Source organism: Tachyglossus aculeatus, chromosome 3, assembly GCF_015852505.1.
Source record: "Tachyglossus aculeatus isolate mTacAcu1 chromosome 3, mTacAcu1.pri, whole genome shotgun sequence".
Classification (NCBI taxonomy): Eukaryota; Metazoa; Chordata; class Mammalia; order Monotremata; family Tachyglossidae; genus Tachyglossus; species Tachyglossus aculeatus.
Window position 1 is genome coordinate 38146018 of NC_052068.1, and position 27684 is coordinate 38173701.

A 27684-nucleotide genomic window follows, 5' to 3' on the forward strand; every position below is an offset into this window, starting at 1 on the left:
AGGGACCGTCTCTATATGTTGCCGACTTGTACTTCCCAAGCGCTTAGTACAGTGCTCTGCACACAGTAAGCGCTCAATAAATACGAATGAATGAATGACTGTTCTGATTACATCGAATCTATCCCAGTGTTTAGTACAGTGCTTGATATGCAGTAAGCAGTTAACAAATACCTTTATTAGGAGGAGGAGTACTAGTAATACTAAAAATACTAATTATACTTAATGACTCCATTCTCCTGGCTGGAGGTCTTGCAAAAATAATAATAATAATTGTGGTATTTGTTAATTGTTTACTCTGTGCGAAGCACTGTACTAAACACTGGTGTAGATACAAAATTATCAGGTCAGCTACAGTGCCTGTCCCTCATGGGACTCTCAATCTAAGTAAAAGGGAGAACAGGAATTGACTCCCCATTTTACAGTTGAGGAAACTGAGGCCCAGAGAAGCTAAGTGACTTGCCCAAGATCACACAGCAGGCCTGAGGGAGAGCCAGTATTTTTTTTTTTTCAGGGAAGCGGCATGGCTCAGTGGAAAGAGCACGGGCTTTGGAGTCAGAGGTTATGGGTTCAATTCCCGAGGCTCTGCCAATTGTCAGCTTTGTGACTTTGGGCAAGTCACTTCACTTCTCTGTGCACAGTTATCTCATCTGTAAAATAGGGATTAAGACTGTGAGCCCCCCATGGGACAACCTGATCACCTTGTTACCTCCCCAGCGCTTAGAAGAGTGCTCTGCACATAGTAAGCCCTTAATAAATGCCATTATTATTATAACCCAGGTCCCCTGACTTTCAGGCCGATGATCTTTCCACTAAACCATGTTGCTTCTCCGTTTATTTTAATTATTTTAATGTCTACCTCTCCGTCTAGAATGTGAACTCCTTGTGGGCTGGGAATGTGTCTTCCAACTCTATTGTACTGTACTCTCGCAAGTGCCTAGTACAATGCTGTTCACACAGTAAGCACTTGATACAATTGATTGATTGACTGTGAGAACTCACCCTTGGGATCTGTAGGTGGCCGTAGTGAGAAGCAGTGTGGCTTAGTGGATAGAGCACGGCTGTGGGAGCGAGAAGGACCTGGGTTCGATTTCTGGCTCCGCCACTTGTCTTTCGTGTGACCCTGGGTAAGTCAGTTCACTTTTCCATGCCTCAGTTACCTCATATATAATATGGGGACAAAGACCGTGAGCCCCGTGTGGGACATGGACTAAGTCCAACCTGATTAGCTTGTTTCTACGCCAGTGCTCAGTACAGTGCCTGGCACATAGGAAGATCATCTCTGTCTGACTCGACTCACTCCCCCTTCTAGACTGTGAGCCCACTGTTGGGTAGGGACCGTCTCTATATGTTGCCAACTTGTACTTCCCAAGCGCTTAGTACAGTGCTCCGCACACAGTAAGCGCTCAATAAATACGATTGAATGAATGAATGAATCAGCCTTACACTCCTGCTTCACTGGAACGTCACTCGCATCCGTACTCGAGTCCAGTCTGTTCATTTCTGACTTTCCCCTTTCAGCCCCTCCTGGGCAGAGAAGCAGTGTGGCTCAGTGGAAAAAGCCCGGGCTTTGGAGTCGGAGGCCATGGGTTCGAATCCCGGCTCCACCAATTGTCAGCTGGGTGACTTCGGGCAAGTCACTTGACTTCTCTGTGCCTCAGTTACCTCATCTGAAAAATGGGGATTAAGACTGTGAGCCCCCCGTGGGACAACCTGATCACCTTGTAACCTCCCAAGTGTAAGCGCTTAATAAATGTCATATTATTATTATTAGAGTTTGGAAGGGGAGTTGTGTAGCAGTGGCCATACTGAGAGCAGAAGGGGTGTGACCACACACCGTTTGTCTCACTCTTGTTCCGTTTCCATTTCTGGCAGGTCTGACCCAGCATCTCATTCTCGGTGGGGTTGGGGGAAGCCCAACCCTTCTTTTCCTTCTCCACCGCCGCTTAAGTCATCCTAGGCTGCATAATCATCATCAATCGTATTTATTGAGCGCTTACTATGTGCAGAGCACTGTACTAAGTGCTTGGGAAGTACAAATTGGCAACATATAGAGACAGTAATAATAATAATAATGGCATTTCTTAACTGCTTACTCGTGCAAAGCACTGTTCTAAGTGCTGGGTTACAAGGTGATCAGGTTGTTCCACGTGGGGCTCACAGTCTTCATCCCCATTTTCCAGATGAGGCAACGGAGGCTCAGAGAAGTGAAGCGGCTTGCCCAAAGTCACGCAGCCGACAAGTGGCGGAGCTGGGATTTGAACCCACAACCTCTGCCTCCCAAGCCCGGGTTCTCTCCACGGAGCCACACTACTTCTGGAGCAATAATTTGTCTTGTCTTATGCTGTCGCGTCGTCTCCGACCCAGAGCGACACCATAGACACATCTCTCCCAGAACGCCCCCCCTCCATCTGCAGTCGTTCTGGTAGTGGATCTGTAGGGATTTCTTGATCAAAATATGAAAGCTTCCTTCCGTGCAGGAAACTTGAGTCTCTGCCCTCAACTCTCTCCCAGCTGCTGCTGCCCGGCACAGGAGAGTTTTGCCTTTTAGAGGATTGCCTCCCACTCGCTAGCCACTGGCCAAGCTAGGAATGGAGTGGGTAGGCCTCTGCTTTAGTCTCCCTCCCGTAGTCAAGACTGGTAGAGGACTAGAAACTCTGCTTTAGTCTCCCTCCCGTAGTCAAGACTGGTAGAGGACTAGAAACTCTGCTTTAGTCTCCCTCCCGTAGTCAAGACTGGTAGAGGACTAGAAACTCTGCTTTAGTCTCCCTCCCGTAGTCAAGACTGGTAGAGGACCAGAAACCCTCCAGGTGCAACCCCAAAAGGGCCGCGTGGACTTAAGATGCCTTATTTTCCACCCTGCAAAGGAGCAAAATTAGGTTTGTTGCATTAGACAGGAAAAATTGATGAATAATAACGATAATAATGATAATTGTGGTATTTGTTCAGCACTTACCTTATCCCAGGTGTTGTACTGGAGCCATATCATCATCATCAATCGTATTTATTGAGCGCTTACTGTGTGCAGAGCACTGTACTAAGCGCTTGGGAAGTACAAATTGGCAACATATAGAGACAGTCCCTACCCAACAGTGGGCTCACAGTCTAGAAGGGGGAGACAAAACCAAACATACTAACAAAATAAAATAAATAGAATAGATATGTACAAGTAAAATAAATAAATAAATAGGGTAATAAATATGTACAAACATATATACATATATACAGGTGCTGTGGGGAAGGGAAGGAGGTAAGATGGGGGGGATGGAGAGGGAGACGAGGGGGAGAGGAAGGAAGGGGCTAAAAGGGGATGTCCAGGAGCTGAAAAATGGCTAGCATATCTGAGGGCAGAAGAAAAAAACAACTACTACTGTCTTTTTTTAAATGATATTTGTTAAGTGCTTACCATGTGCCGGGCATCGTAGTAAGCATTGGAGTATAGAAATTCTACCCCATGTCTGGGATGAAAGTGCAATATTTTCTTTCTCTACTCTGTCCCTTGTACTTTCTTCCTATAATTTATCCCATCACTTCTCGCTCCTCTACGGAGAAGCAACATGGCTCAGTGGAAAGAGCCCGGGCTTTGAAGTCAGGGGTCATGGGTTTGAATCCCGGCTCTGCCAGTTGCCAGCTGTGTGACTTTGGGCAAGTCACCTGACTTCTCTGGGCCTCAGTTCCCTCATCTGTGAAATGGGGATTAAGACTGTGAGCCTCCCGTGGGACCACCTGATCTCCCTGTAACCTCCCCAGTGCTTAGGACAGTGCTTTGCACATAGTAAGCGCTTAATAAATGCCATGATTATTATTATTATTATTATTATTTGGAGTCAGAGGCCATGGGTTCAAATCCCGGCTCTGCCAACTGTCAGCTGTGTGACTTTGGGCAAGTCACTTAATTTCTCTGTGCCTCAGTGACCTCATCTGTAAAATGGGGATTAAAACTGTGAGCCCCCCGTGGGACAATCTGATCACCCTGTAACCTCCCCAGTGCTTAGAACAGTGCTTTGCACATAGTAAGCGTTTAACAAATACCATCATTATTATACAAGCAAATTGGGTTGGATAGAGTCCCCGCCGCACATGGGGCTCATAGTCTTAATTCCCATTTTACAGACAAGGTAACTGAGGCCCAAAGAAGTTAAGTGACTTGCTCAAAGTCACACAGCAGACAAGTGGCGGAGCTGGGATTAGAATCCGGATCCTTCTGACTCCCGTGCCCAAGCTCTAATCACTAGGCCATGCTGCTTTTTGGTCTGTGGAAAGGGGATCGAAGCCCATCTCTCAATTCCCTTGGTTTTTCAGTTTTGTTTTTAGTTTTTCAGTTTCAGTTTTCAGTTTGGGGGAAGCAGCGTGGCTCAGTGGAAAGAGCCCGGGCTTTGGAGTCAGAGGTCATGGGTTCGAATCCCACCTCTGCCAGTTGTCAGCTGTGTGACTTTGGGCAAGTCACTTCACTTCTCTGGGCCTCAGTTACCTCATCTGGAAAATGGGGATTAAGACTGTGAGCCCCCTGTGGGACAACCTGATCACCTTGTAACCTCTCCAGCGCTTAGAACAGTGCTTTGCACATAGTAAGTGCCTCATAAATGCTATCATTATTATTATCATTATTATTATTATTATTTTTCAGTTCAGTTTACCTGCTTAGTCTCACAATAAAACTAAAGCCTTAGAGCCAACTCTCAACTCTGATGGTAAAAAGGGGGCAAACCTACAGTGAATTGCACTCTCCAGATAATCCAGAAAATGTATTTTAGTCAAAAATATCATAGTACAGTGCTCTGCACACAGTAAGCACTCAATAAATATGTTTGAGCATATTTTTTTTCCTTGTTGTTGCTGACAATCACTGTTTCCTGGGATGTATTTTATTTCTTCTAGTATTTCCATTGCCTTCATTTGGTCATTCAGCAGGTTAACGTGCAAAGAGAAGCAGCGTGGCTCAGTGGAAAGAGCGCGGGCTTGGGAGTCAGAGGTCATGGGTTCAAATCCCACCTCCCCCCCATGTCTGCTGTGTGACCTTGGGCAAGTTACTTCACTTCTCTGTGCCTCAGTACCCCATCTGTAAAATGGGGATTAAGACGGTGAGCCCCACATGGGACAACCTCATCTCCTCGTGTTCCCCCCAGCGCTTAGAACAGTGCTTTGCACATAGTAAGCTCTTAAGAAATACCAACATTATTATTATTATAATTATAATCAAAGACAGGAGGGGGAAAGAGAGAGGACAAACAGTATAAAGGGAAAATCAAAGGACTTGGTTTTCCCCAGCTGTAATATTTCAGGCAGACAAACCCTGCAAAGAGAAAGAAAAACAGTAGTGGCCTAAACTAAAATTATCTTCAGTCTAGGACTGCGAAAATGAGGGAAACTCCATACTCACCTGCTATGTCACAAAAGCAGCAAGATATTACTAATAATAATGGTGTTTGTTAGAGAAGTAGCTTGGCTCAGTGGATAGAGCACGGGGTTTGGAGTCAGAGGTCATGGGTTCAAATCCCAGCTCTGCCAATTGTCAGCTGTGTGACTTTGGGTAAGTCACTTAACTTCTCTGTGCTTCAGTTACCTCATCTGTAAAATGGGGATTAAGACTGAGCCCCCCGTGGGACAACCTGATTACCTTGTAACCTCCCCAGCGCTTAGAACAGTGCTTTGCACATAGTAAGTGCTTAATAAATTTCTTCATTATTATTATTATTAAGCGCTTACTATGTGCCAGGCACTGCACTCTCCTGTCGAACCCTAGAGAGTGGCCTATGCTAGCCAAGTGAAAATTGAAATTATTATCCAAACAAATCCAGCAAAAAGTCCCAGATACTTTTCCTCATATGGCTTTTTAATGTTTTTTTTGTCCTGAATTAGGAAATTTGGGATCCATTCTCAAATTAACTTTGCCATTTTTCTTCATTTGTGTTCATTAAATGTTGAAGTTTTTGATGCTCCAAATTGATAGAGCTTCCTTTCGTACTGGGGCCCAAAGGCCAATTCTTGGAAGTAGGAGCAGTGATATTTCTTGAAAACCTGCTCAGGGCTGGACTCTACACTAAAGCTTCGTGGTTTTGTATTTTGGGCCCGTTAAAAGGGTGGTCTCCGGTCAAAGCGAAGCATTGAAATATTTACATTCAAAAAAAATTTATATTATAATTTAAATTGTAATTATTATATATAATTATATATACTGGTATAATTATAATATAATTAAATTCAGAAAAATTTATATACATTTATATTTATATAAAGAATATAAATATTTATATTAGAGAAGCAGCGTGGTTCAGTGGAAAGAGCAGGGGCTTTGGAGTCAGAGGTCATGGGTTCTAATCCCAGCTCTGCCAATTGCCAGCTGTGTGACTTTGGGCAAGTCACTTAACTTCTCTGGGCCTCAGTTCCCTCATCTGTAAAATGGGGATTAAGACTGTGAGCCCCCTCCGTGGGGCAACTTAATCACCTTGTAACCTCCCCAGTGCTTAGAACAGTGCCTTGCACATAGTAAGTGCTTAATAAATGCCATTATTATTATTATTATTATTATTATTATATTCAGCATGCCTGGCTCCACCCCGAAGGGCATAGTACCACCAGGTACCCGTGATTTCTGACATTAGTTCTTATTTCCTCCACCCCGTTCTTCAACTGGGTAACAGCAGTCAGTGGTATTTACTGAGTGCTAACTGTGTGGAGAGCACTGTATTAAACACTTGGGAGAGCACACTACGATAGAGTCGGTAGACGCCGATCTGATCTCTGCCCTCAAGGAGTTTACAGTCTTGTGGGCTAAAACCACAGAGTGCTGGAAGGATTTAGGGTCGTGGATCTTACCGTCTTCACCATCCTTTCCTTTCTGGAGAGACAAGTGTTTCACAATATCATTTTTGACTCAAGAGGGTGCGTGTATAAAACCACAGCATTTTCTTGCAATTTGCTGCCAGTAATATAAGAAAGTAAGTGACAGTTTTTGGAAAACTTTGCACGATAGCTCTAACCGGAGTACGCCAGTGTGATTAGTTGCTCACTTAGACACACCAGACACACCAAGTAGCTGTCCTGACATTAATAAGCCACTCTGTTTAAAAGTGAAGTTCCTTCTTGCTACAAGATGAAAAAAATGAGAGTACTATAATCCCTTTCTCTGTAAGAGAGCTCTGCAGACATCAAATACATAAACCGAACAGAAAGCATCCTGCTTCATGCATTTAAGGAGAAGCAGTGTGGTTCAGTGGATAGAGCATGGACTTTGGGCAAATCTAGACTGTGCACCCACTGTTGGGTAGGGACTGTCTCTATATGTTGCCCACTTGTACTTCCTAAGCGCTTAGTACAGTGCTCTGCACACAGTAAGTGCTCAATAAATACGATCGATTGATTGATTGAAGTCACTTACCTTCTCTGTGCCTCAGTTCCCTCATCTGTAAAATGGGGATGAAGACTGTTGAGCCCCACTTGGGACCTGATCACCTTGTATCTTCCCCAGCGCTTAGAACAGTGCTTTGCACATAGTAAGCACTTAATAAATGCCATTATTATTATTATTATTATTATTATTATTATTTGGAGTCAGACATCATGGGTTCAAATCCCAGCCCCACCAATTGTCAGCTGTGTGACTTTGGGCAAGTCACTTCACTTCTCTGTGCCTCAGTTACCTCATCTGTAAAATGGGGACTAAGACTGTGAGCCCCCCATGGGACAACCTGATCACCTTGTAACCCCACCAGCGCTTAGAACAGTGCTTTGAACGTAATGAGCGCTTAATAAATGCCATTATTATTATTATTATTTTTAAGGATGATAGAAAAGGCATTACTTCGTCTTATAAAGCTTTCGTATGATATAGAAAGCTCATTCTTCACGTTAAAAAAATCCTTAATTTCATCTTCTCTGAGGTCAGGAAAATAAATATCTGCAACAGAATTAATTCAGGATGCTTCCCGTTTAGCATCACAAGATTGAGGGTTGGATTGATCACTGGACAGAATGGGGGCAGTTATGTCAAGGTCACTACTCCCCTGGTTGAGGGAGGGGGTGCTGCATGACCCCCTTAATAGTGGGGGTACTTGTTAAGCACTTTCTCTGTGCCAAGTGCTGTACTAAGCACCGGGGTAGATGCCAGATAACCAGGTTGGCAGTTCCAGTCACTCAAACGGTCGCATTTATTGATGGTTTACTGTGTGCAGAGAGCACTGTACTAAGCCCTCGGGAGAGTACAGTATAAAAGAGTTGATAAACACGTCCCCTGCCCACAGCAAGCTTACAGTCTAGAGGGGAAGACAGACATTAATAAATAAATAAAATGAAAAAATACGTTATGGATACGTGTGTAAGTGCTGTGGGGCCGAGGAAGGTTGCAAATCCGAGTGCAGGGGCGATGCAGAAGGGAGTGGGAGAAGAGGAAATGAATTAGGGTTGGCCTCTTGGAGGAGATGTGCTTTTAATAAGGCTTTGAAGACCCCCATGGAGTTTGCTGTCAAATCAATCAATCAATCAATCGTATTTATTGAGCGCTTACTGTGTGCAGAGCACTGTAGGAGACGGCAAAATTCTCCAGGCTGAAAATAGCCGTACTGGGGTGGGACGTGGGGATGGAAAATCAGAAGGCAAGGAGGGGCAACTAGGAAGGGCAAGATAGGGGATAGACTTCCATTGCTCTGAGTTCACAAGAGCCATAATCCAATCTGGCCCTGATTCCAAGAACAAAAAAAAAAATCATTCCCATAACAACAGACCTTTTAGCATTCAAATGATGACTATTTCTTCAGTAATTCAAGACTTAGGTTCCTGCAGGACAGAGTTAATCTTTCTTCATTTGAAAAGTCCTCCGTAGAAAATCACATTCTGCGCAAATCACATTCCTCTTATTTTGTTTCAACCTGCCAGGCTCTGTTTTCTTTTAGAAGATTCTTTTCTCTGCCATCACCTCCACCACCACCAGCATATTTGAAAGCTTGAAATCAGACGTGTTTATAGTTGTTGAAATGACTGCGTTGCTTTTTTCATGTTAAATCAACAACTGGAATAATTCAATTGAAATGAAAGTCATTGTTTTGCAGTGCTTTTTCAGCAAGCGAAGTAAATTATTCTGATTTTGTGTTGCATCATCTGCCTCGGTGACTTGCTGGGAAATATCGTTGAGTTGGCCGTAAGTGAGCTTAGGGAAAGTGTGTCTAATACCTTTGGAAAACTCTTGCTAAAATGAGCTAGATTTTTCTCCTGTTTTGGAGGCCGTGAGAATCCAGCTTTGGATTTGGAAGGAATTGCATGGGGCCAAGAAATTATAAACCACATGTTGCTTCTATCATCATCATCAATCGTATTTATTGAGCGCTTACTGTGTGCAGAGCACTGTACTAAGCGCTTGGGAAGTACAAGTTGGCAACATATAGATACAGTCCCTACCCAACAGTGGGCTCACAGTCTAAAAGGGGGAGATAGAGAACAAAACCAAACATACTAACAAAATAAAATAAATAGAATAGATATGTACAAGTAAAATAAATAAATAAATAAATAGAGTAACAAATATGTACAAACATATATACATATATACAGGTGCAGTGGGGAAGGGAAGGAGGTATTCACAACACCATAATCAATGGGCTTGATGTAATCAAGGTGCTGCACTTACTTCTCTTTATAGGAAAATTGTATGTGCGTGTAGTAGTAGTAGTATGATTATTTCTTAAGTGCTTACTATGTGCAGAGCACCGTAGTACATGCAGAGAGAATGCACAGGTGAGAATTAGACACGGTCCCTGTCCCTCCAAAGGCTCACGATCTAAGAATAGTATATATATTTTCATTATTTGGTTTCTGTAAGTATGTAAGACTTGGAATCATAACTAGTCAGCAGAGCCTTTCACGTGAAAGAGAAGCAAATTAAAAATATTATAGGTACGTCGGTGATAGATGAGTTTGGAAAGCCTAAGAAGACTGTAGGTAGATACCGAGATAGATTAATGGACCCTAGGGCACGGCAGGTATATTAAACCAAAGATTTTTGTTGACTTTACAAAACAGTAGAGACAACTTTATTTGTCCAGTTGTTTCTAATTGCAGTGCTGTTCAAAGTTTTCCATGAGATATTTGTAGCTCTTTAAAACTACACTTGTAGGCCTTTTTTGGTCTTTTAATTTCCAAATTGTTCCAAATTAGATTCTTTCCCTGCCTTTAGGCACATGGCATCTGTACATGAAACAGTCACTAAGTTTTTTGATAGGACCTTTTATTAGTAGACTATATCTTTCGTGTTTGACCTGGAAAGAGGCAAGGGGAGAGAAGTTTTTTTAATCAATCAATTAATCAGTCATACTTATCGAGTGTTTACTGTATGCAGAGCACTGTACTAAGTGCTTGGAAGAGTACAATGCAACGGACCTGGTAGATCCCAAGTGCTTAGTACAGTGCTCTGCACACAGTAAGCGCTCAATAAATGCGATTGAATGAATGAATGAATGAATTTGATCTTTGCCCACAAGGAGCTTACAGACTAGATGGGGAGACAGACATTAAAATAAATCACAGATATGTACAGAAGTGCTGTGGGGTTGAAGGTGGGGTGAATATCAAATAAAAGTGTATGAATATAAAAAAAGGGAGAAGGAACAGGGGGAGTTAGGGCTTAGGGAAGATCTCGTGAAGATGATGTGATTTTAATGAGGCTTTGAAGGTGGGGAGAGTGGTGGTCTGTCACTCATAACATGTCTGTCATGTCATTCTCCCCCTTCTAGAGTGTGAGCCCACTGTTGGGTAGGGACTGTCTCTATATGTTGCCAACTTGTAATTCCCAAGCACTTAGTACAGTGCTCTGCACACAGTAAGCGCTCAATAAATACGATTGATTGATTGATTCATTCATGAAGGAGGGGGGAGTTTCAGTCCTATATCGTTCCAGTCACTTCAATAATAATTAAATAATTATTAATAATTACAAACTATATTATAATTTATACTAAATTATTTATATGTATTATACAAATTATATTATAATAATATATATTATATAAATATAAATGTATATATATTATATAAATAATTTATATAATGAATTAAACTAAGCTGTAATAATTATAATAATTAATAGTTAATAGGGAGGGCAAGGAAGAATAATAATAATAATAATGACATTTATTAAGTGCTTACTATGTGCAAAGCACTGTTCTAAGCGCTGCGGAGGTTACAAGGCAATCAGGTTGTCCCATGGGGGGCTCACAGTCTTCATCGCCATTTTACAGATGTGGTAACTGAGGCCCAGAGAAGTTAGGTGACTTGCCCAGAGTCACACAGCTGACAATTGGCGGAGCTGGGATTTGAACCCATGACCTCTGACTCCAAAGCCCGGGCTCTTTCCACTGCGCCACGCTGCTTCTCTATTCATAAAAGAATGTGAACTCTGCAAAGATGCATTGTTTACAGTGTACATCCAAGCCTGGAGAAGATCAGATTGGAAGCAGGACCCAGCCCTAGAGTAGGAAGGAAAGATTTCATTCATTTCGTTCATTCGATCGTATTTATTGAGCGCTTACTGTGTGCAGAGCACTGTACTAAGCGCTTGGGAAGTCCAAGTTGGCAACATATAGAGACGGTCCCTACCCAACAGTGGGCTCACAGTCTAGAAAGATTTGGCCATGTGGAGCCACCACTAGAAAGAGAGTGCCACTAGACTTCCCGTGCCTTTTATGAACAGGAGCGGCCAGGGCTTCTCAAACTGTTTCAGCCTGCAAACCTTTGTCTCCCGTGGTCCACCTCGCCCACCCGCCAGCTACGCCTAGCCCCCCCTAAAAGATGAAAAATATCTTGAATATTTATGACCCTCTAGCATTATGGCAGATCATTAAAGGCCGGAGAGGGAGATGGACAAAGAAGAGGAGACCTGTTTCTCTCCTCACCTTCAAAGACTTATCGATGGCGCATCTCCTCCAAGATGCCTTCCTCGACTCAGTCTTATCTTCCACTCCCTTCTGCGTCACCCTGACTTGCCCTCTTTATTCACCCTCCCTTCCAGCCCCGCGGCACTTTTGTATGTAGCTGTAATTGTATTTATTTATTTATTTATTTATTTTAGACTGTGAGCCCACTGTTGGGTAGGGACTGTCTCTATATGTTGCCAACTTGTACTTCCCAAGCGCTTAGTACAGTGCTCTGCACACAGTAAGCGCTCAATAAATACGACTGATTGATTTACACTGATGTCTATCTCCCACTCTGGACTGTAAGCTCATTTCGGGCAGGGAATGTATCTGTTTTATTGTTATATTGTACTTTCCCAAGCGCTTCGCACACAGTAAGCATTCAGTATGACTGTCTGACTGACTCCTCTCAAGAAGACCACCCAATGCCTTGGTTCAATAAACTGTCCAGGTCTCTGCAGGCTCAGTTTCCAAAACTCCATCATGTGCCCTGAACTGGGGCAGTCCAGTGGGATAACCAGGCCCCCATGCCAGAAATTATCAGTATGACTTACCTTCCTGATGAGCATCATCTTTCCCTGATCGTTTCCCTGTCTTGGAGCAACTGGCTTTAATGTTTGAATGGGAGGAGATCTCCTGAGAATTTGGTGTGGACCTGAAGAAATGCTAGATTTTCGACATTCAGAAACAGCCTTTTTCAGCAAATGTAAACATACCATATTTACGTTTTGTCTAACACTTAATAACGTCTATTCATTCATTCAATTGTATTTATTGAGCGCTTACTGTGTGCAGAGCACTGTACTAAGCGCTTGGGAAGAAAAACGTTGGCAATGTATAGAGACGGTCCCTATCCGACAGCGGGCTCACAGTCTATTTTGAGATCCATTTATTTTCATTTTGAGGGGAATCATATGCCTTACTATCATAACGCCCAGTTTATTGTTCGAGGTTCTACTTGAAAATGATGTCCCTCTGAACACCCACGGCAGGCTTCTGAACTCTGTAGGAGTTACTCGTACATATTTACTATTCTATTTATTTTGTTAATGATGTGTATCTAGCTTTACTTTTATTTATTCTGGTGACTTGACACCCGTCCCCATGTTTTGTTTTTTGGTCTGTCTCCCCTTTCTAGACTGTGAGCCCGTTGTTGGGTAGGGACCGTCTCTATATGTTGCCAACTTGTACTTCCCAAGTGCTTAGTACAGTGCTCTGCACACAGTAAGTGCTCAATAAATACGATTGAATGAATGAATGACTCCTACAGAGTCTAATGAATATCGACCATAATTGATGATAAAGATCTAGAATCCTTCATCAGTCTATTAAAAAATAACAATCTAAACATGAGTGGTACCAATGATAAGAATGTCGACAACTCAGACTTTCAGTCTTAACTTCTGGAGAATTTGAAGCGCATCAACTACTGGGCTTATTTGCAGTGAGGAAAAGAGAAAAAATGTTCCATCTTTCAAATGGAGAAAGGACTGTCAAAACAAGGGCTGGACTTAAACAGTGGAGAATAGTTCATGGAGACTGTCTCGGTCCACTGAGATTCAGTTTGAGGCTGAATCCACTAAATAGAAAATGGAATAATCTTTAATATAGTGTAATGATGATGGCTTTAAGATAAAGCACTAGGATGGGCATTATGTCAGCAGTCATTTTGTTTTCTCCTGGAAACACTTTGCTGACTCTAAACACAGCTACGTCCAAGATTAAAAATAACCGAAAACAACTTGAGCGAGGATGTTTAAATGGAGTTTGTGGAGAAATCCTTATTCACGCAGATGAGAGCAGGAGAACAAATAGGGGAAGATGAGTTCACTATCAATAAAGCTCAAGTTACTGAAGATTGATTGCAAAGGACAGTTGACAAATACCCAGACTTCCTACAGTTGTGAGGAATAATAATAATAATAATAATGATGGCATTTATTAAGCGCTTACTGTGTGCAAAGCACTGTTCTAAGTGTTGGGGAGGTTACAGAGTGATCAGGTTGTCCCACGGGGGGCTCACAGTCTTAATCTCCATTTTACAGATGAGGTAACTGAGGCACAGAGAAGTTAAGTGATTTGCCCAAAGTCACACAGCTGACAGTTGGTGGAGCTGGGATTTGAACTCATGACCTCTGACTCCAAAGCCCCCTGCTCTTTCCACTGAGCCACACTGCTTCTCCTAACCAAATACATCAGTGGAAAAGCTTGGCACTAGAAATCAGGTGACCTGGGTTCTCATCCCGGCTCTAACGCTGCATGGCTGTGTGACCTTGGGCAAGTCACATCACCTTTATGGACCTCGAGTGGGACGGGGATTGGGTCCCATCTGGTAACCTTGTATCACCCCAGTGGTCAGCACTAAGTAATTTCTCAGTAAATGACCTAATGAAGAATAAAGCCTATTGAGAAACTGGAGTAAAGACAAGCTGAAGAAAATATTTGTCTCACAAGTGGGACAGATTATAAATAATAAAGCCTTAGTGCAGGCAGTAAAACCCAGATAATAAATGCCTTTGCAAAACCAGATCATCATCATCATCATTATGATCATCATCCCCACAGCACCTGTATATATGCTTGTACATATTTATTACTCTCTTTATTTATTTTACTTGTACATATCTATTCTATTTATTTTATTTTGTTAATATGTTTGGTTTTGTTCTCTGTCTCCCCCTTCTAGACTGTGAGCCCACTGTTGGGTAGGGACTGTCTCTATATGTTGCCAACTTGTACTTCCCAAGCGCTTAGAACAGTGCTGTGCACACAGTAAGTGCTCAATAAATTTGATTGATTGATTGGTCATCGTAGTCATCATCATCTTCATCACCATCATCATCAGTATTTATTGAGCCCCTACTAAACACTGGATATAGGGGCCTCCCACATATGACATCAGAATGGTAATGATGAAGGATCCTCTAAAAGAGTAAATCAGGAAAATTGCTCTTTCATATAAAAAGGTGGCCGTGTGGTAACAGATTCTGCAGTTCACATTACTACGAGATCCCAGTACTGAAAGGGACCGTCTCTATATGTTGCCAACTTGTACTTCCCAAGCGCTTAGTACAGTGCTGTGCACACAGTAAGCGCTCAATAAATGCGACTGAATGAATGAATGAATGAAAGACTGGTTTTCAGGAAGTCAGATCATAACGTACAAGTTGGTCAGCATCTCCCTTGTTATATGTTATATGGTGTGAATTACTTAACAATCAATCAATCAATCGTATTTATTAAGTGCTTACAGTGTGCAGAGCACTGTACTAAGCGCTTGGGAAGTACAAGTTGGCAACATATAGAGACGGTCCCTACCGAACAGTGGGCTCACAGTCTAGAAGGGGGAGACAGAGCACAAAACCAAACATATTAACAAAATAAAATAAATAGAATAGATATGTATAAGTAAAATAAATAAATAGAGTAATAAATATGTACAAACATGTACAAACATACATATTATATATTATATTATATATTATAAATATACTTATATCAATTATTTATTCATATTAATGTCTAGCTCCCCCTCAAGGCTGTAAATTCATTATGGGCAGGGAAAGTGCCTGCTAATTTGGCTGATTAAGTAGCATTAATTGATTGATTTAGTTGGTTACATTAATGTCTATGGAATGGTTTGGCTGCTCCCTGCTGGCAGTTTCAGACTGGAAGACCTACTGGGGTTTTCTGGGTTTTGGTATTTTGTAGGATATTTGTTAAGTATTTACTGTGTGCCAGATTCTGTATTCAGTGCTGGGTTAGATACAAGATAATCGAGTTGGACACAGTCCCTGTCCCATATAGGGTCTCCAGTCTTAATCCCCATTTTACAGATGAGGGTACTGAGGCACAGAGAAGTGGACAGACTTGCCCAGGGTCGCACAGCAGACATGTGGCGGAGCCTGGATTAGAACGCGGGTCCTTCTGACTCCCGGGCCTGTGCTTTATTCGTTCATTCATTCATTCGATCGTGTTTATTGAGCACTTACTGCACTAAGCGCTTGGGAAGTACAAGTTGGCAACATAGAGAGACGGTCCCCACCCAACAACAGGCTCGCAGTCCACTAGGCCTTGTTGCTTTTCAATGGGGTGACTCAAGGAAACGCTTGGGGATCCGGTTTATATCCAGTTGAGTTTCCCAGGACACATCAACTCTGGCTTCGGCTACTTTCCGTCCATTTCAGAGACCCCTGAGGTCTTGAGGATGTTGTGGGCTCAGAGGCAAAGGAATGACTAGAAGAGAAGAAGCAGCATGGCTCAGTGGAAAGAGCACGGGCTTTGGAATCAGAGGTCACGGGTTCAAATCCTGGCTCTACCGATTGTCAGCTGTGTGACCTTGGGCGAGTCACTTAACTTCTCTGTGCCTCAGTTCCCTCATCTGTAAAATGGGGGTTAAGACTGTGAGCCCCCCGTGGGACAACCTGATCACCTTGTAAGCTCCCCAGCGCTTAGAACAGTGCTTTGCACATAGTAAGCGCTTAATAAATGCCATTAAAAAAAAAAAGAGAAATAACTCAATGTTGCAGTTTGGTTAGACCAGAAATGTTGCCTGCTAAGAGGTAGAGAGCATCTGCTCAATCTGCTCAATTGTCTGTGGATATTGGCTGCCATTCATTCATTCAGTTGTATTTATTGAGCATTTACTGTATTAAGCGCTTGGGAAGTACAAATCGGCAACATATAGAGACGGTCCCTACCCAACAACGGGCTCACAGTCTAGAAGAGGCAGCTGTTTCACAATACTGAGGCTAAATGTACTCACTGTGTCACCTTGGGCAACTCACTTAACTTCTCTGAGCCTCAGTGACCTCATCTGTAAAATGGAGATGAAGACTGTAAGCCCCACGTGGAACAACCTGATCACCTTGTATCCAATCAATCAATCAATCAATCAATCGTATTTATTGAGCGCTTACTATGTGCAGAGCACTGTACTAAACGCTTGGGAAGTACAAATTGTCATCACATAGAGACAGTCCCTACCCAACAGTGGGCTCACAGTCTAAAAGGGGGAGACAGAGAACAGAACCAAACATACCAACAAAATAAAATAAGTAGGATAGAAATGTACAAGTAAAATAAATAAATAAATAAATAGAGTAATAAATATGTACAACCATATATACATATATACAGGTGCTGTGGGGAAGGGAAGGAGGTAAGACGGGGGGATGGAGAGGGGGACGAGGGGGAGAGGAAAGAAGGGGCTCAGTCTGGGAAGGCCTCCTGGAGGAGGTGAGCTCTCAGCAGGGCCTTGAAGGGAGAGAGCGCAGTTTCCGTGGAATGAAGGGGACGGAAGCCAGACTGGAGGGGGTCGAGGAGAGAGTTGTTGTTGAGGAATTCTAGGCAGCGCGTGTAGACAACTCGTTCAAGGAGTTTGGAAAGGAATGGTAGGAGGGATATGGGACGATAACTAGAAGGTGAGGTGGGGTCAAGAGAGGGTTTTTTTAGGATGGGAGAGACATGGGCATGTTTGAAGGCAGAGGGGAAGGAACCAGTGGAGAGTGAGCAGTTGAAGATGGAAGTTAAGGAGGGGAGAAGGGATGGAGCGAGAGATTTCATAAGATGAGAGGGAATGGGGTCAGAAGCACAGGTGGCCGGAGTAGCACTTGAGAGGAGGGAGGAGAGTTCCTCTGAGGATACCGCTGGGAAGGATGGGAGAGTAACAGAGAGTGTTGAGAGCCGGGGGGTTGGAGAAAGGGGGGAAGAGACTTTGGGGAGGTCGGACCTGATGGATTTAATTTTGTTAATGAAGGGGCCAGATCGTTGCGGGTGAGGGAAGGAGGAGGGGGAGGAACCGGGGGCCTGAGAAGGGAGTTGAATGTACGGAAGAGCTGGCGGGGGTGATGGGCATGGGTGTCAATAAGGGAGGAGAAATAGTTTTGTCTGGCAGAAGAGAGGGCTGAGTTAAGGCAGGAAAGGATAAACTTGAAGTGAACGAGGCATAGGGACAAGTTCGTCACCCACAATGAGCCAAGTGGAAAAAGAAGCCATGTCCTTTAAATCAGACCTGTGCAACCGCTTTCAGTCATCGGTATAACCACTTCTGCTGCTCTTGCTGCTGTTTTGTAGCCCACATTTGTCACTTGTGTCCCCTCTGCAAGTCCATCAACAGCCAGGGGAGGCCTGGTGGGAGGAGAGCAGGGCCTCAGTGTGAAGAACTGAGGAACAGAGAATGATGTATTTGTTGGTATGATGATGGTATTTGTTAAGCACTTACTATTTGCAAAGCACTGTTCTAAACGCTGGGGAGGATACAACGTGATCAGGTTGTCTCACGGGAGGCTCACCGTCTTAATCCCCATTTTACAGATGACGTAACTGAGACACAGAGAAGTTAAGTGACTTACCCAAAGTCACACAGCTGACAAATGGATGAATGAAACAAATTGGGTTGTACACAGACCCTGTCCCTTATGCTGGTATTTGTTAAGCACTTACTATATGCCAAGCACTGTCCTAAGCCCTGGGCTAATAATAATAATAACAATAATAATAACAATAATAATAATAATGATGGCATTTGTTAAGCACTTACTATGTGCCAAGCACTGTTCTAAGCACTGGAGCACTGTTCTAAGATACAAGGTAATTGGGTTGTCCCGCATGGGACTCACAGCCTTAATCCCCATTTCACAGGTGAAGTAACTGAGGCCCAGAGAAGTGAAGCGACTTGCCCAAAGTCACACAGCTGACAAGGGGCAGAGCCGGGACTAAAACCCACGACCTCTGACTCCCAAGCCCATGCTCTTTCCGCTAAGCCATGCTGCTTGTCACGCTGCTGTACATGGGGCTCACGATCTCAATCCCCATTTTACAGATGAGGTCACTGAGGCAGAGAGAAGTGAAGTGATTTGCCCAAGATCACACAGCAGACATGTGGCAGAGCCGGGATTAGAACCCATGACCTTCTGACTCTCAGGCCCAAGCTCTCTCCACTACAACATGCTGCTTCTGATACCACACCATCCTGCTTTTCATATCAGTCTGCACTGGCTCCCCAGAGGTTTTTTTTTTTATGATATTCATTAAGCACTTACTATGTGCCAGGCACTGTACTAAACTCTGGGATAGATACAAAGAAAATCAGGTTGGACACAGTGTCTGTCCTACATGAGGCTCCCGGTCTTAATTTCCATTTCACAGATGAGGTAACTGAGGCACAGAGAAATGAAGGGACTTGCCCAAAGTCACACGGCAGACAAGCGGCGGAGCCCGGGTTAGGAAACAGGTCCTTCTGACTCCCGGGCCTGAGAAAAACTGAGATTGAACGTGCATCACCCCGCTGTCACTGACTGCATCAGGAGTAAAGCGCTTAGTACAGTGCTCTGCACACAGTAAGCGCTCAATAAATACGATTGGATGAATGAATGAGTCCGCAAGGCCGGCGAGGTGGACGTTCTTTCCAGCTGCATCTCAGGGTGAGAATCCTCATGGGCTTAAAATAACCCGCTCTGCGTCTCCCAGGATCTTCTGAAGCGACTCTGTGGTACTGTACTCACCCCAAGCGCTTAGTACAGTGCTCTGCATCATCATCATCATCATCAATCGTATTTATTGAGTGCTTACTATGTGCAGAGCACTTGAAGTGCTTGGGAAGTACAAATTGGCAACAAATAGAGACAGTCCCTACCCGACAGTGGGCTCACAGTCTAAAAGGGGGAGACAGAGAACAAAACCAAACATACTAACAAAATAAAATAAATAGAATAGATATGTACAAATAAAATAAATAAATAAATAAATAGAGTAAAAAAAATATGTACAAACATATATACATATATACAGGTATATGCACACAGTAAGTGCTCAATGACTACGACTGATTGATTGGTTGATTGACTGATTTCCTTTTAGTGACCCCCTAGCTTTCCTCCTCAATTTTCTTGCCATTTTCAAATTGGACTAAAAAAAGCTAAACTCCGTCCGCGCATTTGCCCTGAAACTTCTGTGGCGATCTTTCTTTTTGTTCTTGTTAATTAAAGCCAGTCCTCATTATCTTTCCTATCTTTTGTCTGTCTTTTCGATTAAATATGCCGCCGCCCATTTATTCCTCGAATTCCTCTTGCCCTCCCTCAGTCCTCCGTCTGAGACCTTCGGCCTTCATTTTGGACTGTGAGCCCACTGTTGGGTAGGGACTGTCTCTACATGTTGCCAACTTGTACTTCCCAAGCGCTTAGTACAGTGCTCTGCACACAGTAAGCGCTCAATAAATACGATTGATGATGATGATGATGATTTGATATCGTGCATACGTTCGCGCCGTTGCGACCCACGGGGTCCAAAGCTCTTACTTTGATCCAGTGGGTTCCCCCTCCCAAGTTCCCTCTCGCCATGCTCCCTTCAGGCTCCTTTGGCCCGGCTCCAGAAGTCCCTTCTCATCTTCCAGTCATCATCATCATCATCATCATCATCAATCGTATTTATTGAGCGCTTACTATGTGCAGAGCACTGTACTAAGCGCTTGGGAAGTACAAATTGGCAACATCTAGAGACAGTCCCTACCCAACAGTGGGCTCACAGTCTAAAAGGGGGAGCCGGACTACCAACACAACTCTTTTCCTTGCCAGTTTTCCGGACCTTCCTCTATCCCCCGCGTTACTGGAGCCCAGGAACAGACCGGAGAAACTACCTTTCATGTATTTTATTTTTTTAATAGTATTCGTTAAACAGCAGAAGCAGCCTGGCCTAATGGGTAGAGCACACACCTGGGAGTAAGGAGGCCCTGAGTTCTAATCCCAGCTCCCCCACTTGTCTACTCTAAGGCCTTGGACGAGTCATTTTACTTTTCTGTGCCTCAGTGACCTCAACTGTAAAACGGGGATTGGAATCAGAAGGTCATTTCTAGACTGTGAGCCCGCTGTTGGGTAGGGACCATCTCTATATGTTGCCAACTTGTGCTTCCCAAGCGCTTAGTACAGTGCTCTGCACACAGTAAGCGCTCAATAAATACGATTGAATGAATGAATGTATTCTAATCCTGGTTCCACCACTTGTCTACTGTGTGAGCCCTTCCTTCCTCTCCCCCTCGTCCCCCTCTCCACCCCCCATCTTACCTCCTTCCCTTCCCCACAGCACCTGTATATATGTATATATGTTTGTACATATTTGTTACTCTATTTTACTTGTACATATCTATTCTATTTATTTTATTTTGTTAGTATGTTTGGTTTTGTTGTCTGTCTCCCCCTTTTAGACTGTGAGCCCACTGTTGGGTAGGGACTGTCTCTCTATGTTGCCAACTTGTACTTCCCAAGCACTTAGTACAGTGTTCTGAACACAGTAAGCGCTCAATAAATACGATTGATGATGATGATGATGATGTGACCTTGAGCAAATCACTTCCCTGTGCCTCAGTTACCTCATCTGTAAAATGGGGATTGAGACTGTGAGCCCCACATGGGACAAGGGACTATGTCCAACCTGATTTGCTTGTATCCCACCCCGGCACTTAGTACAGTTCCTGGCATATAGTCAGTGCTTAACAATTACTATTATTATCATTATTGGATTATTATTACTGTGTGCAGAGCACAGTTCTAAGCACTTGGGAGAGTACAATACAACAATATCATCATCATCATCATCATCATCATCAATCGTATTTATTGAGCGCTTACTGTGTGCAGAGCACTGTACTAAGCGCTTGGGAAGTACAAGTTGGCAACATATAGAGACAGTCCCTACCCAACAGTGGGCTCACAGTCTAAAAGGGGGAGAATATAAAGATATAATATAAATATAAATACATATAAATACAATATAAAGACACGTTCCCTGCCCATAATGAATGTACTCACCCAAGCACTTAGTACTGTGCTCTGCACAAAGGAAGCATTCAATAAATGCCATTGATGATAACAGTAACGATGATGGTGATTGTCTGAAGGCAGGGGGATCATGTAAATCCATCCATGCACCTGATTCGGATTCTGTGGAAATGGACTGCCACATATAATGTAATAATAATGATGGCATTTGTTAAGCGCTTTTATTATGTGCCAAGCACTGTTCTAAGCACTGGGGTAGATACAAGGTAATCAGGTTGTCCCACATGGGGGCTCACAGTCTTAATCCCCATTTTATAGATGTGGTAACGGAGGCACAGAGAAGTTAAGTGACTTGCCCAAAGTCACACAGCTGATGAAGTGGCGGAATGAGGATTAGAACCCACGACCTCTGACTCCCAAGCACGGGCTCTTTCCGCTAAGCCGCGCCGCTTCTGCCTCCTTTCTACCGTTCAGGTTCAAAGAGTAATGGGATCGTGGCTGTAACCTACCTCCGCTCTTTGAGAAACTCTAGAGAAATAAAGGAGCGGGTTTTAGGGTTCAGTGCTTCTGCATTGGCGGGAGCTGGCCCGCAATCAATCAATCAATCAATCAATCGTATTTATTGAGCGCTTACTGTGTGCAGAGCACTGTACTAAGCGCTTGGGAAGTACAAGTTGGCAACATATAGAGACAGTACCTACCTAACAGTGGGCTCACAGTCTAGAAGGGGGAGACAGAGAACAAAACCAAACATATTAACAAAATAAAATAAATAGAATAGATATGTACAAGTAAAATAAATAAATAGAGGAATAAATATGTACAAACATATATACATAATAAATAGAGTAATAAATATGTACAAACACATATACATAGTAGAGAAGCAGCGTCGCACAATGAGAAAAGCATGGGCTTTGGGAGTCAGAGGTCATGGGTTCTAATCCCAGCTCCACCACTTGGCAACTGTGTGACTTTGGGCAAGTCACTTCACTTCTCTGGACCTCAGTTACCTCATCTGGAAAATGGGGATTAAAAGTGCGAGCCTCACGTGGGACAACCTGACTACCTTGTAACCCCCCCAGCGCTTAGAACAGTGCTTGGCACATAGTAAATTCTTAACAAATGCCATTATTATTTATTATTATTATTATTATTATTGTTATTATTATTATTATTATTACAGTACATACAAGGAGCATTACTGCCCTCTAGGGCCTTGAAATTAAACTGACACTCTTCCCAGCAAGACGAAAGCAAATGAAGATGAATGAGCTTAGTTGAAAAAGAAAATGTAAATGCTGATGGTGATTTTTTATAAGGCAAATAATATTTACCCCGAATAATGACCTCTATTTCATTCAGTCATGTTTATTGAGCGCTTACTGTGTGCCGAGCACTGTTCTAAGCACTTGGAAAGTACAGTTCGGCAACAGAGACAACTGGTTGCCCAACAACTGGCCGCCCTTTCCTCTCCATCCAAACCGCTACCCTGCTCGTTCAGTCTCTCATCCTATCCTGACTGGATTACTGCATCAGCCTCCTCTCCGATCTCCCATCCTCCTGTCTCTCCCCACTTCAATCGATACTTCAAGCTGCTGCCCAGATCATCTTTGTGCAGAAACGCTCTGGGCATGTTACCCCCCTCCTCAAAAATCCCCAGTGGCTACCAATCAACCTACGCATCAGGCAGAAACTCGTCACCCTGGGCTTCAAGGCTGTCCATCACCTCGCCCCCTCCTACCTCACCTCCCTTCTCTCCTTCTCCAGCCCAGCCCACACCCTCCGCTCCTCTGCCGCTAACCTCCTCACTGGGACTCGTTCTCGCCTGTCCCGCTGTCGACCTCCGGCCCACGTCATCCCCCGGGTCTGGAATGCCCTCCCTCCCCACATCCACCAAGCTAGCTCTCTTTCTCCCTTCAAAGCCCTCCTGAGAGCTCACCTCCTCCAGGAGGCCTTCCCACACTGACCCCCCTCCTTCCTCTCCCCCTCTCCATCCCCCCAGCTTTACCTCCTTCCCCTCCCCACAGCACCTGTATATATGTATGTATGTATTTATTACTCTATTTTATTTGTATATATTTATTCTATTTATTTTATCTTGCTAATATGTTTTGTTCTGTTTTCTGTCTCCCCCTTCTAGACTGTGAGCCCGCTGTTGGGTAGGGACCATCTCTATATGTTGCCAACTTGGACTTCCCAAGTGCTTAGTACAGTGCTCTGCACACAGTAAGCGCTCAATAAATACGATTGAATGAATGAACTGGCTCACAGTCTAGAATTGATTAAGATACAACAGAATTAGCAGACACGTTCCCTAAGCGCTTGGGAAGTACAAGTCGGCAACATATAGAGACGGTCCCTACCCAACAGTGGGCCCTAGTAATTCATTATACTAAGAGCTGGGGTAGATGGAAGCTAATCAGATTGGACCTAATCTCCGTCCCACATAGGACTCAGTCTTCACCCCCATTTCATATAAAAAGTGCAGCGAAGCCAATGATGTAGACTTAAAGGGTTGGCCTGGAGGGATTGATCTTATTTATCTATCCCACAGCATCCAGGGAAAAACCTAATCACTGGACCAAGATATGGTTTATCTCTTTTCCAGGAAATCCGGTGAATGGATTTTTCATTAGCACCGATTCCAAGTATCAATCAGTCGTATTTATTGAGCACTTACTGTGTGCAGAACACTGTACTAAGCGCTTGGGAAGTACAAGTTGGCAACATATAGAGACAGTCCCTACCCAACAGTGGGCTCACAGTCTAGAAGGGGGAGACAAAGAACAAAACCAAACATATTAACAAAATAATATAAATAGAATAGATAGGTACAAGTAAAATAAATAAATAGAGTAATAAATATGTATAAACATATATACATATATACAGGTGCTGTGGGGAAGGGAAGGAGGTAAGACGGGGGGATGGAGAGGGGGATGGGGGGAGAGGAAGGAGGGGGTTCAATCTGGGAAGGCCTCCTGGAGGAGGTGAGCTCTCAGTAGGGCCTTGAAGGGAGGAAGAGAGCTAGCCTGGAGGATGGGCAGAGGGAGGGCATTCCAGGCCCGGGGGATGACGTGGGCCGGGGGTAGACGGCGGGACAGGCGAGAATGAGGCCTGGTGAGGAGGTTAGCAGCAGGAGGAGTGGAGGGTGCGGGCTGGGCTGGAGAAGGAGAGAAGGGAGGTGAGGTAGGAGGGGGTGAGGTGATGGACAGCCTTGAAGCCCAGGGTGAGGAGTTTCTGCCTGATGCGCAGATTGGTAGCCACTGGAGATTTTTGAGGAGGGGAGTAACATGCCCACAGCATTTCTGGAAAAAGACAATCCGGGCAGCAGCCTGAAGTATGGATTGAAGTGGGGAGAGACACGAGGATGGGAGATCAGAGAGAAGGCTGATGCAGTAGTCCAGACGGGATAGGATGAGAGCTTGAACGAGCAGGGTAGTGGTTTGGATGGAGAGGAAAGGGCGGATCTTGGCAATGTTGCGGAGCTGAGACTGGCAGGTTTTGGTGACGGCGTGGATGTGAGGGGTGAATGAGAGAGCGGAGTCGAGGATGACAACCAAGGTTGCGGGCTTGTGAGACGGGAAGGATGGTAGTGCTGTCAACAGAGATGGGAAAGTCAGGTAGAGGGCAGGGTTTGGGAGGGAAGACAAGGAGTTCAGTCTTGGACATGTTGAGTTTTAGGTGGCGGGCAGACATCCAGATGGAGATGTCCTGAAGGCAGGAGGAGATGCAAGCCTGGAGGGAGGGGGAGAGAGCAGGGGCAGAGATGTAGATCTGGGTGTCATCAGCGTAGAGATGATAGTTGAAGCTGTGGGAGCGAATGAGGTCACCAAGGGAGTGCGTGTAGATGGAGAACAGAAGGGGACCAAGCACTGAACCTTGGGGAACCCCCACAGTAAGGGGGTGGGAGGGGGAGGAGGAGCCTGCAAAAGAGCCTGAGAATGAACGACTGGAGAGATAAGAGGAGAACCAGGAGAGGACGGAGTCGGTGAAGCCAAGGTTGGATAGCGTGTTGCCAGGATAGTATGCCAGGATCCTTACGGTTAAGGCTTCTTCCTAATATCTGATCTAAGCCCCTTCTGCTCGAAGAGCTTATCTAATCACCCTTTTGGATTAAAAAAAGTCAAGAGTGAGATTAAGCAGGAGTGACGCGCAGGCTGAAATCCGTGTGTCTGGCCCAACTCCGTGGAAGTGGCTTTTTGAACTGGACTCCACGCCTTGCTCAGCCTATGTCTCTGACAGTCAATCAATCGGTGGTATTTAGTGAGCGCTTACCATGGGCAGAGCACTGTACTATGGAGCGTGGCTCAGTGGAAAGAGCCCGGTTTTTGAAGTCAGAGGTCATGGGTTCAAATTCCGGCTCCACCAATTGTCAACTGTGTGACTTTGGGCGAGTCACTTAACTTCTCTGTGCCTCAGTTACCTCATATGGAAAATGGGGATTAAAACTGTGAGCTCCCTGTGGGACAACCTGATCACCTTGTAATAATAATAATAATAATAATGGCATTTATTAAGTACTTACTATGTGCAAAGCACTGTTCTAAGCTCTGGGGAGGTTACAAGGCGATCAGGTTGTCCCACGGGGGGCTCACAGTCTTAATGCCCATTTTACAGATGAGGTAGCTGAGGCACAGAGAAGTTAAGTGACTTGCCCAGAGTCACACAGCTGACAATTGGCAGGGAGTTGAACCCATGACCTCTGACTCCAAAGCCCGGACTCTTTCCACTGCACCACACTGCTTCTCTAATGCCCAGAGGTCACAGATCCTAGTGCATAGACAATGCAGAAAGAACAGCAAAGCCTCTTGGAGGAGAGGTGACCTAAGTAATGCTTTGAAGGTGGAGAGTGTTGTGGTCTTTCATTTATGGGGTTCCAGGCTAGGAGGAGGATCAATCAATCAATCAATCATATTTATTGAGCGCTTACTGTGTGCAGAGCACTGTACTAAGCGCTTGGGAAGTACAAGTTGTGGGAAAGGGGTTGGCAGCAAGGTACAGTTATTATTATTCTTTTGAGGCATCCCTGAGTTGCTTGCAGGGTAAAATACCACTTCACTTCCAGCTTCATGGAGGAGATGTGAGATGTCAAAAGGCATTTGAAGAAGAGGAAGGCACAGGGATCAGAGGGAGGAGACGTAGAAATGGGAGGAGCCGGTCAAATAAAGAGTAAAGTGGATAGACTTTGCGGATGGATAAGAGGAGGCCGATGAGTTTCTCTAGGCTGGGAGTAAGTAAACAAATATTTACGCTGCATTTAAAAATAACCAAACATATAAGGCCCTCCGAAATGCTTATGAAGTCCATAGGCAATAATCAAAATGTTGGCAATTCATCACGCAGACGTACTCAATGAACTTAAATCATCCATGGCAAAATTTGAGATGGGTTCATAAACTGACCTGTCCATTTTGTCAAGGAACATGTTTAGAAAAACTTAAGATTAAAACCAAAAACTTTGTGGGTTCCACCCTAATTAAAATTTATCGGGAGGTTAGGAAGGGATTCAACTGGGCAAACCCTAAAGAGTCATACTCAATCAGTCAATCAATCAATCATATTTATTGAGCGCTTACTGTGTGCAGAGCACTGTACTAAGCGCTTGGGAAGTGCAAGCTGGCAACATATAGAGACAGTCCCTACCCAACAGTGGGCTCACAGTCTAAAAGGGGGAGACAGAGAACAAAACCAAACATACTAACAAAATAAAATAAATAGAACATGTAGGGGAGGTGGTATGCAGGTTTAACAACAATAATAAGAATATCATTATTATTATCGTGTTACTCTTTCGGCATTTGCCATGTATCGTGAACTGTATTGAGCACTGGAGTAGATACAAGCGAGTCAGGTTGATCGCAGTCCCTGTCCCTCGTTGTGGTAGAGGCTGAAGAAACCTTCAATGGGCCAAGTGTGAAGAATAGGAGTTCAGATGAATGTTTTCGGTTGGTGAAATATTAGGTTGGTGCGTCTGAAGGGTAGATGTTGGGGAAGAATGCATGGAAGAC

At 44.1% G+C, this 27684-nt stretch overlaps 1 protein-coding gene across 1 annotated transcript in view; it reads left to right on the forward strand.

Annotated features, from left to right (window-relative positions):
- Window positions 1-27684, forward strand: part of RNLS (renalase, FAD dependent amine oxidase) — a 356662-nt gene that overhangs the window by 14772 nt on the left and 314206 nt on the right. The gene's annotated exons all lie outside the window — the stretch shown is intronic.